Genomic DNA, 11,784 nt, shown 5'->3' with positions numbered 1-11,784 from the left:
TCTCCTTTCTACTTTCTTCTAGGCTTTGAAAAATCCCAGCATCCTTTGAATTGTCCAATTGTTCACTATTAGAATGATCTCCTTCTTAATGTTCTCCAGGTATTCCAGTAGCATTACTATTTCCAGTTCCTGTTGAGTAGATTTGTCCCTAATGTGCTGTATCAAGCATTCCTGTAGATCTCTCTTCCATAATAAGATGTTCATCCTCACTGACCTCTTCATTTTGGTTCTGTCTTCGCACTCTCTCATTGTCTCTATTGATACATTTTCTATTGCGGAGACATATTTTCTTTCTTGGAGGCTGCGGCATCTTCTCATCTTCAACATTGTAAGATTATAAATTTGAATAACTGGCAAAATCACTGGATGTAAAGATTTCATAGGTCTCAAGCAAACAGCTGCTTTGTTATCGCCAGGTGTGATATCAACAAACTCGAGATTAGATAATAATGGGTATCCATGCTACAATCATGAGTGGTGAACCCCTGTTGTTTTTCTGGAGTAGAGCACATGAGTTTTCGTCATTGGATGAGTTTATCGCTGTCTTCCTAGAACAATATTGGAGCAGAAGTAAACAGTTGGATGCACTAGCAGATATCATATCATGTGATTTCAACCCCAATTTAGGTGTAGCCTATACTACTTTCGTCACTGCCCTCCAATTTAAAAATTCTCAGTTGGAAGAACCTATTAATGATTCTGCCTTAGCAAACGTAATCCTGAAAAAACTACCCTTCCGAGTCAGAATGGCACTTGCTACACAGCCAATAACCGGTTGCAAACATCTGATAAATCATTTATATGGTATACAATCAGTGATGGCAATATCAAACCACCATTCAGATCAGTCATACACTCAAAATCAATATTCTGTAATTCAAATGCTAATCAGTATGCCGGCTAAGTCTATGAATCGCCACCATATGATCATTCCCGAATGACACCTTGTTTTGAGCGTCGCAGCAAACATAATCAGAGCAATAATAAAAATAATGGAAATTTTCAGAACCACTCAGCAAACCATTATTCACAACCGACAAACCAAAGAAATTATTATGATGGCCATGACCGTTTGAATGCAAATATCAGACATACAGATAATAATTACAATAGAAGCTATAACCCGCCACCACAACAAGAAAGCACAAGTTATACCATAGAACATGCAATAGGATTTAATCAACAAACAGAACAGACCAACTATCATAACAACCCGCCACCAAACGCTGAAGCCCACCATGCACTTGAATCACCTTGCAAACAGCAACCCATATTTAGTATATTATTCCCCCCCAAAAATATCCCACCAGAAATAACAACACAAAATTCAATAAGTACAAAGTATAGTAGAGAACAGACAACCAAACTACAGCAACTACAAGGAAAACAGGAGGACTCAACCAAAAAAGCACCATCAATTCCCGATGCAACCCAATCACAGAAAGTACACCACAAGCAACTACCCATAATGAGCAGTAATACACCACCGACGACTACTATACTACCAAAAATAATTGTTGACTACCTCAACCCAGACCAAAACCATCGCTTCTCGGCCTGTTGGCTAAGATCAAAGTGTAGTATCTGTTCTTATCAGCTTAAAACAACACTCACCACATAAACAATTATACCCCTATCCATCCACCACAGAAGAGCATGCACACCCCATCAAAATATCCACACCCAGGACCTATGCACCCGCATCAATGGATCCCACTGCAGCAGGCCAAGGACCCCATGGAGGACCGAGAGGATGGACTACTGGATCACAGTAACATGCATGGCAAGGCCTGGAAACAGAAGTGACGTGGGAGGAACCACAGAGAAGAGATCTCTTCTCTGTGGAGGAACCATGTGCGCTGATACCATCCTCACGCCCGGTTCAAGCAGCCAAGGAGGACACCGGATGACAGCCACCAGGGAGCAGCCTACCACCACCATGATAGGAAGGATGGAATGCATGCAGGAACCAACGGCATTCATTCATGGCATATAAAATTTAAAGAACCCGTGCATCACCATAAACAGAAAAACAGGATAAATAAATGGAATAAGTCAGAAATAAATTATACATGCACTAGTGATTATGGTTGTCTGAAGTATGATGGAGTGAAGTACCCTATAAAAGTATTGAATGATGGAATATGTTTTATAAAATTGAAGAAATTAAAGAGTGATTTACAAATAGAAAAAGTACCTGCTTGTTGTTATATGTTGAAAGGTTATGTTTTGAAAGAGATGATGAATGTTTTGATATTCTGTGTTATGTCTATTATGGCTGTGATATTAATAGAAGACTGTGATGTGGATTTGATGAAAAGGATTGTAATGCTGTTATTGAAAGAATTTACTATTGAAAATTGCTTAACTAATATTATAAAAATGTTTATTGTTGTGAGCATAATTTTCTATAATGAAATAGAATCGGGAATATTGAATAAAAATGAGAGGAAAGATGAATTAAAACTACAGGATGAATTGGAAAAGAACGGATCAAAAGAAATTATTATTAAAGGAGCAAGGAAGTGTTTGAAAAGATATACAAGATACTGGGGCTTTAAATTTATGAATAAAATTATCAATAATAGGACGGCCTCATCTATCAATAGCAAACGGATAGCATATAGCCTAACGGCCCACATCAATTATCTACAAGCAGAAACACAAGAAGAAACCAGATAGCCACGAAAATTTCACAAGCAATATTGTCGAATTTGAAGCAAATTTGATAAGAAGAGAAATAAAAACAATATTATCAGCCAAATACTGACCTGCCTAAATAAATAAAATATTGGAGCCTCACCTCATGTCACCAAATTCGCATTTAAAATACCCAAGCTGATAGATACCTGCAACAAATCAAGGAACAATTTTTAATTTCTCTCTATTCATCGATTAAAAAAGGCCACAAGGTAGAATAATTGAAATAAAGTGGAATAATTACCTTTAAATGTGAAAATTGCAGAAGTTAGGTTAACTGGGATCAAGCCAATAGCAAATTGTGACTTATGGAGAGGAAGTAGAAATTGTAGACTAGCAAATGCCCAATAGATCGAAGCCAATAGCTGTTATTGACCAGCTGATAGAAGATAAAATTAGTTTTTGTGATTATATGTATTATCTCTGTATCAATTAATGTTTATATATATTTATTTAGATGTTATATATATATTTATTATTATTATTTATATCTTGTTACCAAAACCTCAAGCGAATCTAGTTACCAAGTGGAGCCAAAACCAAAGAATATAGCATAGCGAAAAATTGTACCTGTATCTAGAAAATATTATTGGAATAAGCGAGACCTAAAAATTATAAATAATGTATGAGCCCAATAGTGTTACCTGAATATATTTTGAAAGAAATGTATTGTACGAGAAATCAGATGTTGATGATGTAATGAAAGTAAGTTGGTATCACTGCCAAGCAGCAGACTTGAAAATGTTGTATTGACATTAGAGAAGAGAGAAGTGGAATTTAGATATTATATTTATGCTATTTTTATGTTTGTAAGGAGGAAAATGTTATTATAGTGATGAGAATTAGGGGGGCGTATGCAGAAAGAGTCTGCGAGTTGTTGTAAGCTATGAAAGTGTTTTGGCGGATATTTTTAGGTTATGTTTATGTGTAAGAGGAAGAATTTGTATCAAAAACATTGTTGATTCTCAAAATATTTTGAATTCAAATTCAGGGGCGTTGTGTAAGATTATAAATTCGAATAACTGGCAAAATCACTAAATGAAAAGATTTTATAGGTCTCAAGGAAACAGCTGCTTTGTTATTGCTGGGTGAGATATCAACAAACTCGAGATATTAGATAACGATGGGTATCCAGGCTACAGTTTTGAACAGCCAAATGGAAAGGAGAATATTATTGCTATTTATTTAATTATATAAAATAATGAATTTTTGAGGTTAGGTTCTATGATACTCACTGGTCAGCAACCTAAATAATCGGTCAAGCCATATAAATTGAGAATTAGCTAGACACCTGTGGCAAATTTAGTTTGCATACAAATAGCATTTACTTAAAATGTGACCAGAGGATTTGGTAACCACATGGCATGTTAATGTAAAAGGAAAAACATTTTAAAAAATACAAAAATATTTATTATGTCATACGAGCATGGACAAAATGTGTAAAATAAATAAAAATATTAAGGAAATGTGGTATATCCTACTTGGCACATGAATACATTTGTAATTTTGGAATAAGCCAATCAAAATACAGTAACTGACCAGTGGTAAAAGCTAGTCAATTCAAAAATATACTTTATTTATTATATAAATGATAAGAATTTGTAAACTATACAATACTCAGTTCATGTAACAGATATAAATGAAATAATTATTAAAAAATATAATATTTGATCTTTATGCAATAACCTAGCAGATTGACATGGACTATTTCGGATCATGTTATTGCGTAGTAGTTGAATATTTAAATAATATGCAAATTTGAAATTACGGAAGTAGGGTTGTGGAAAGAATAGGGGTAGATCAAAGCCCACTTGCTTGTCAGAGGTCACCAGGAACAGACACCAATTATATAGAGCACAAGATCCCTTTCTAGTAATTGTACATTTTAAAAATTTAAGTTTGAATTTAAGAATCAATTCCATAAGACTCAGTGAGGTCGTATTAAGGCATGAGTCACATAAAATAAATTAATATCCCCATTGGAGAAGATGACATCAGCCCACCAGAAAGGCCTAGGACATCAAAAGAATCCAGATCGCCATCATACTTTGTGAAATTTGACACATGAGTTCTATAGTTGAAGAAAAATATCAAGGACGCCCTCAGTGCTTTGAATAAATCATGATTCAATAAATCTAGCTCGATGAAAGGTTGTTTAAATATTGAAATTAATATCAAACTTGCGCAAGTCTTTAAACGTACAGGGAATTTTATTAAGAGCAATCATCAGATTTACATGTTTAAGTATGCACAGATGAATTATTTATTATTTTTTGATATTATAATATATGCTCACTTGATCATTCTTTTTATCAGTAAATTATAAAGATGTTAATGAAGCTCTTGTTCATAAGATAAATTTATTTATCTGATTTCCACCAGAGGCCAAATCTTTAGCCCTGAGAGATACATATTAATATATTCAGAGATTTATAATTTATATTTAGTTATTTATATTAATTTGGAAAGAAGATATATAAGATTTTATTCAACAAGCAAAAGCAAGTCGATAACTGAGCTGCATAATTTAAATGCATTTAAATTGCTGATTAAAGAAGCACATGGTAATATTTCGTGCTAAAAGCAAAGTCAAACACCAGTGAGCTATCTGTGATATTTTCAATATATATATATATATATAATATATATATATATATATATATATATATATATATATATATATTTGTTCTTTTATCATTTTTTATACTTGTTCTATATTTTATTTATTCCTTGATATTTTGTATAATATATTTGTGTCTTTATTTGAATGGTGTACCCTTTATTTATTATCCTATCTCCATGCATGACCAATCTCGTTATAGTCTATTTTCTTACCAGTATTGAAATATTATTAAGATTACCAGTCAACTATATTCTTCACCAAATAAGTTGGATAAGGCAGCGATATACAGCATTGATTATCAAATCTTTGGAAATAATACGTTCCCGAGATTTATATAAATTATCCAGTACCAACACATCTGATTTGAAGTATCTCAAGGTCATAGTATTAAGTTGCAGCAACATAAATTAATAGAATTTATAAGTTATTCTGATAGAATATCGCCTTTGATTCCACTCGATATCATTTTTCATTGCTGACCACTTTGGTGAATGGTGGCGAGTGGTGTTAGTGGCGGTGACGCATTGTCTAGTACAATAGTCAGAGCCCTTATATCTGTCTATATCTACTGCATCTATATTTGTGGAATTCAACAAATCAGTCACAGGAACTGTGAACTGTTAAAGTGGCCGACGTCAGTAACCAGCAAAAGCAGAGAACTGTGTGAGGTCCTGAGAGAGCTGGTAAGAAATTGGTACTATTACTTTTCCAAGAACCACAAAAAGTGTTATTCAAATCTTGCTCTACCGACTGCAGCCAAGCAGGGTACACGTTATTGAAAAATATAACGTGACAACATGCAAGAACATATAAATACCCAATCATGCAATAGAAATCATGCAATGAGATTTGAATAGAATAGCATATGAAGAGTTAATGAGAAAATGAAATTAAGCACTGTAATAACACATAAATTGCCAACAAACTTTTATCGATGTTGGAGATTCTTTTCTTTAAACACCCTATTAATTTCAATCAAAATGGATATTCCTATTTATAGATCAAATTCCTTGTAATATTTAATCAAAAACCAAATTATCTGCTCAGTTGATGAAGAATTGTACACTATTGAACAGAGAAAGCCTCAACCAGTTGTAATTTTCTGTAACTAAATCCTTGATTATCCATCTTGTACAGGACCAGTGCATGGTCCGAATGTTAGATAGATCAGATAATCAGGGGAGAATGAATTAAGCCATTCATAGGGATATAAACATCATATCAGGCCAAATATATTGTAGCCCACTGTAAATTGAGGTACATGTATAATAAAGACTGTGAAAAGAACATATTGAAATCATGTTTATTAAACTACTTGGTAGAATTGAAAAATTCATATATATGAGTAATAAAATTAAAAATAAACATAGTTCACATGGTTAGATAAACCGAGGTTGGATAATCGTGATGCTGTTGTATTTAGGGTTACCAGATCAAAAAATCATTTTTCCTGACAAAATCCCTGACATTTCAATAAATTTCCGGACATTGTGTGGTGTGTGGGGGATGGTGTGTGTAGCCTAATGGTGGGGGGGGGTGTCGCCCCCTCCTTTAAAACCGGTTTGATCTGCCCATGGCTGCCCATGATCTGCATAATGACTACTGACACTACTGACAGTGCCATTTGTACTGTAGTGATGAATGTGTCGATGCGTGAAGCGTGATAGTAATTGCAGTGATTCTTGTTTGGTTGCTGTTTACCAGTTTTGTGGAGTTATTGGTACATTTATGCCTAGTTTATTCGATGCCAATTGGCGAGACAATTGTCATGAGACAACTGATGCCAGGTTCAAACAGCTTTTATTGTCTATTAGAGTTTTCATTACCATAAGCCATGCCTACATCACAGTGACTGTTATAATTATGGTTACTGTAGCCTTGATAATTGTTTTAAATTCAAAAGATTCAATAGATAATTTACATCAGCTGTGAATTTTAGAAAACAAATTTATGCCAATTGGCATTGTATAAAGTAGGCATTACAGCTAGTTTACTATTACAGGTGGAGATTTGAACTGTTACGTTATTATATGATAGTGTGTATATATAATATGACTATAATACTATAACGAGAACACAGTGCAACGAAATTGAAAAAAGTGAGATGGCATCCAGTAGCAAACGTTATTGTACATTTACAGACATTTTACGTCAAAGGTATCCTTCTATGAGACAGGGAAGAGAGCTGTCGGAAGTTTTGTTTACGGTGTGTGATAGCTACATCTCTATAAAATTCAAAGGTGCTTCTGATATTGAGGCTCATATAAAAAGCAACAAACATAAAAAACAACTGTTAGTGGTGAAGGAAACTCACAAAATAGACAAAATTTTCCAAATGGCATCATCTCATAGCAAAATGAAGGAAGCAGCTGCTGAGGCTACACTTGCATTTCACACAGTCAAGCATCACCAGACTTATTACAACTCCATGGACTGTACTGGGCGTTTGATGAAGGTAATTTTTACTGATTCTGACATTGCTAGAGATATTACTTGTAAGAGAACTAAAGCAGAAGCTCTAATAAATGGTACAATAGCTCCATGGATAATGACTTAAGTGTCATTCTTATGTACCCGTCTTGAGCTGCAGATCCGCAAACCTTAGCAGAAGCCTCGCTCACCAACTTGACGCTTCTCTCCACTGCTTGAGTATGGACTGGCATCTTCTGTGATGGGATTTCCCACTTCAGAACTTCTTCTGTTTTGATGTAGGTTTTAAGTTCATCATCAGTGACATCTCTCAAAAGATGCGGCGAAGAAAAATGACAGTTTGTCCAATCATTCAATTCTGTGTAATCTGTTGCGGAGAAGTTTAGCTTAGGTGCCACGTACGTTCGAATTGTTTTCCTCTTTTGGTCTCTTTCTCTTGCCTTAATGATGCGGCGGAGGCCCAGTTCTCTTATATGTTTTCTGGGATCTTGAGTCATAGAAATCATAACATGTTCTGGATGCGCAAAGAACCCATTTCTCTCTATAACTGGGTCAATTACAGCTTTGAGTTCATCATTAAGATATCTTGAGGTTTCAAAAGATTGATGCACGAGCTTAGGGCCATCAATAAAAAGTTTGGTCTTCTTAATACAAAACCACATCGGCATATATGACTTCAGAATGAATATTACTATTTCCTGGAACTCAGCAGTTGGATTTTCTTGACTAATGTAGAGTCTTAAAGCACGGTTAGCTGTTGTTAGCCACCTGGAGTGAGACAAAGGTCCTGGATCCCTGATTGATAAAACTTTCAGGCATTCACCTGATTTAATCGCTTCTGATATTTCCAGCAAATACTTCTGATCCTTACTAAAAGTTTTTTTTGTCTATCTCAGGGATTTGGCAATCAATACTTTCAAACTGCACTACTGGAAGTGTTTCACATTTGATCAATTTCTCACCAATCGGTCCTTTCAAACAATTTGGCCCGGTCGACTTACCATCTAAATACTGAAATAAATGGCGGAAGGGTAGTTCATTAAAATGAAGAAGACAAACTGCCCATTGCAGAGGCTTACGTAAGTGTGTTTCAATACGGCGTATTATACCGTTTTTCAATCCGGTGTTAACATTGGTGCCATCACAGCCAATAATGACTAATTCGTCCAAAGAAATGTCATTGCTTGTCAAATAGGATATAATAGAGGTCGCAATATCCTCTGCACTTCCTGAATTCGGGGTCACGTGTCCCAGAAATATATTACCAGGTTCTTGTATAAGCACGTAATGTTCCTCCTTTACCACTCTTTTAAATCATTTTGAAAGTGCCTCTTGTACCACAATAGTGTCGTCTTTACGGCCATCAAAATATAGCCCAATTAGCTTATTTTCTGTTATAGAACTGGACAAATCAGCCCTAACATTGTGTTTTTCTCTTCTTATTTTACACTTGTCAACTACTTGTGAATTGTTGCTATTAGTTACTACGCCAAAGTCCTGCAAAACACTTGAGGCTATTGCTGCTGTAGCACAATCGGAAACACCGTAATGATCACTAGTAAATGCAGTAGATTTAAGGTTAATCCTCATTTGCCAACCGGATTCCTTTTTTGGAGATTCAGGTATGAATTCTTGGTCACTGTCACTGCAAACATCACTGGAGGGCAAGGATTCATCACGTTGTTCAGTTTTGGAAACTTGGACATCTACTTTTGGTTTTGAAGAGCTGGAACGAGATTTCCTCTGTAAAGATTTGGCACGTTTCTTCGTTTCATTTGAGTCCACACCTCCAATTTTGCCAATGCCGTGAGTGCATAGTGAATAGATAAATTTCAGCTCAAGTAAAGGTATTTTTTCAAGCTTTTCACAAGTACAAGTTATTGAGCAGATACACTGGCATTGATCCGGTGTTTTATGACAGGTACATTCAAGGGCAATGGGGCATTTGCATGCCGCAATGTCAAAAAGCAAACAGCATTTTTTCTTAAAATCATCAAGGTTTCTCTTAAAGACTTCCTTGTTTTTGTCTCGAGTATGAGATTTTCTTAAACTGTAATACTTGTCATGCAGTGCAGTCAACAGTTGTACTACTCTCTTATCACTTATGGTGGGAATTGATGCTCTATTGTACAAACACACTATTTTGCCAAGTACTGTATTGTCTACTTGTCCAAAACTAACTCTTTTGTTGCTTACTTCAACTGCTAAATTATACCTCTCATTCGATAAACATTGAGGAACGTCCTCTCCTGTAGGGAGCTTGTTAGGCGGAAAGTCTCTTGGTGTACCGAAAAACAGACACTCGAATTCTTGTCTAGTGATCACTGCCTTTGATAATGCCATCATTCATTGCACAATTGTTCAAAAAACTACACTGAAATATGAAATTTGGAACACACACTACGCAACACATCCACCACACTCAAGAGACAACAGCAGACTGGCGCACAAAATGGCGCGGCGGACCACTGTTTTGGCTGCTTGCAGTGGAGAGGGGTATCACGTGACGCAGCGTGGGTCGTTGACCCGCTAGTGGCGCTGGCCTGCAGCGGAGAGGGGTATCGGAGCAGTGGAGAGGGTGCTGACAGTAAGTTTTGTATCGCTGTGCGAGATCGAAAAACCAAGTCTAATTACATCTGAATTTTTTTTCTTCAACTATCAGAACATGTATAATCAGATATTAGGTATTACATTATTGATATCTGTAACTATACATGAAAAGAAAATAGGACAAAAATCCGATTTTCTTGTAATTTGGCTATATTTGGATGTCTGTGCATGAACGGAAGATGTTGAAGTGCAATACCGGTATTTCTGTATTACTTTATTAGTGTGTCATAGATGACATTTTTCACTATTACATATTAAATATCGTAAAAAAAAATATTACAAATTTTCAAAAAATTTTTTTTTTCAAAACTTTAAAGCTCATGCGCGAACGGAAGATAACATCCAATAATTTTAATATTTTTTCCTCTTTTTAGTCATACCATTTAGCAACTTTTCCATGGTATCACGATCCGAAAAAATATCGATTTTTTTCGTCCCACCGTATTGAACAAATCGATGATTGTTGAATGTTGAAGAAACAAGCATTATGAAGAATATATGTCAGACACATAGCACATAAATTAAGGTTTATTCAAGAACAAAAGGGAACTTGTGATTCTTGAAGTTTCCCTTGGGCATGTATTTCAAGACAATTAGCACCAATAAAAGCCGGAATGATTGAGGGAGTTTGTTGTAACAGATACTACCTTTGGAAGATTCACCCACCATCACTCTTGTAGGGTGGAGAAGTAGAGTGGCTGAATCATTGGAGTACTGGTAAGTAATAACGCGCCAATCTAGTAATCAAGAAAACCCGAGTTCGAATCTCGACCGGGGCAAAAGTTTCTTGATCACAGCACAATCACTTAGATACGGCCACCTTGTCTTTCAGAGGAGCTGATAAGTTGTCGATCCCGACTATCCAGAGAGTGGTCAAATCTCTTCATCATCCCTCTCAATCATTACCCACGCACAAGCCTAAGAGCTTATGTGGGCATCACCCTCAGTATTATTATGATAATTTAATAAAATTATCAAAGGAAATGGGAAGATTGTTTACTTCAACAAAAAATACCAGTATACAAACAAGTTGAAACTCATTGGTCTTGAGCATTGTAATTTATTAAAATCTCAATTATAATATTCTGTACATTGATAATCTAGAATAAACAATATTCACAACCAAGGTACCTAGAGAAGGTACTGGCCATGCGTACCTTGATCTTTAAATGATCAGAGTCAGATGATAACAGTATGTTGAGTATGTGTAAATTGTGCCGTGCTATGAATTTAGAAAGTTAATTTTGAATTTAGAATTTAGAAGCACACACAATATAACTTAATAAAAGGGATGCTTGATAAACATATCTAGTGCTAGAGAACGGGAAACCAGAAATGACAAGAGAGACAACGAAATAGAGAGAAGGTATCAACTATATTGTCACCTCTTACAGTTAAATTCAACAATTAATAAAACAAAA

General features: G+C 35.4%; 1 pseudogene; it reads left to right on the top strand.

Moving 5' to 3' along the window:
* The first annotated feature begins 1,544 nt into the window (after positions 1 to 1,544).
* LOC120352110 lies at positions 1,545 to 1,636 on the top strand (annotated as a pseudogene).
* Positions 1,637 to 11,784: the final 10,148 nt, after the last annotated feature.

This window comes from Nilaparvata lugens, chromosome 6 (assembly GCF_014356525.2).
Source record: "Nilaparvata lugens isolate BPH chromosome 6, ASM1435652v1, whole genome shotgun sequence".
In the NCBI taxonomy this organism is placed as follows: Eukaryota; Metazoa; Arthropoda; class Insecta; order Hemiptera; family Delphacidae; genus Nilaparvata; species Nilaparvata lugens.
Note: the sequence above shows the minus strand (reverse complement) of the source record. Positions and strands in the feature narration are given on the sequence as shown.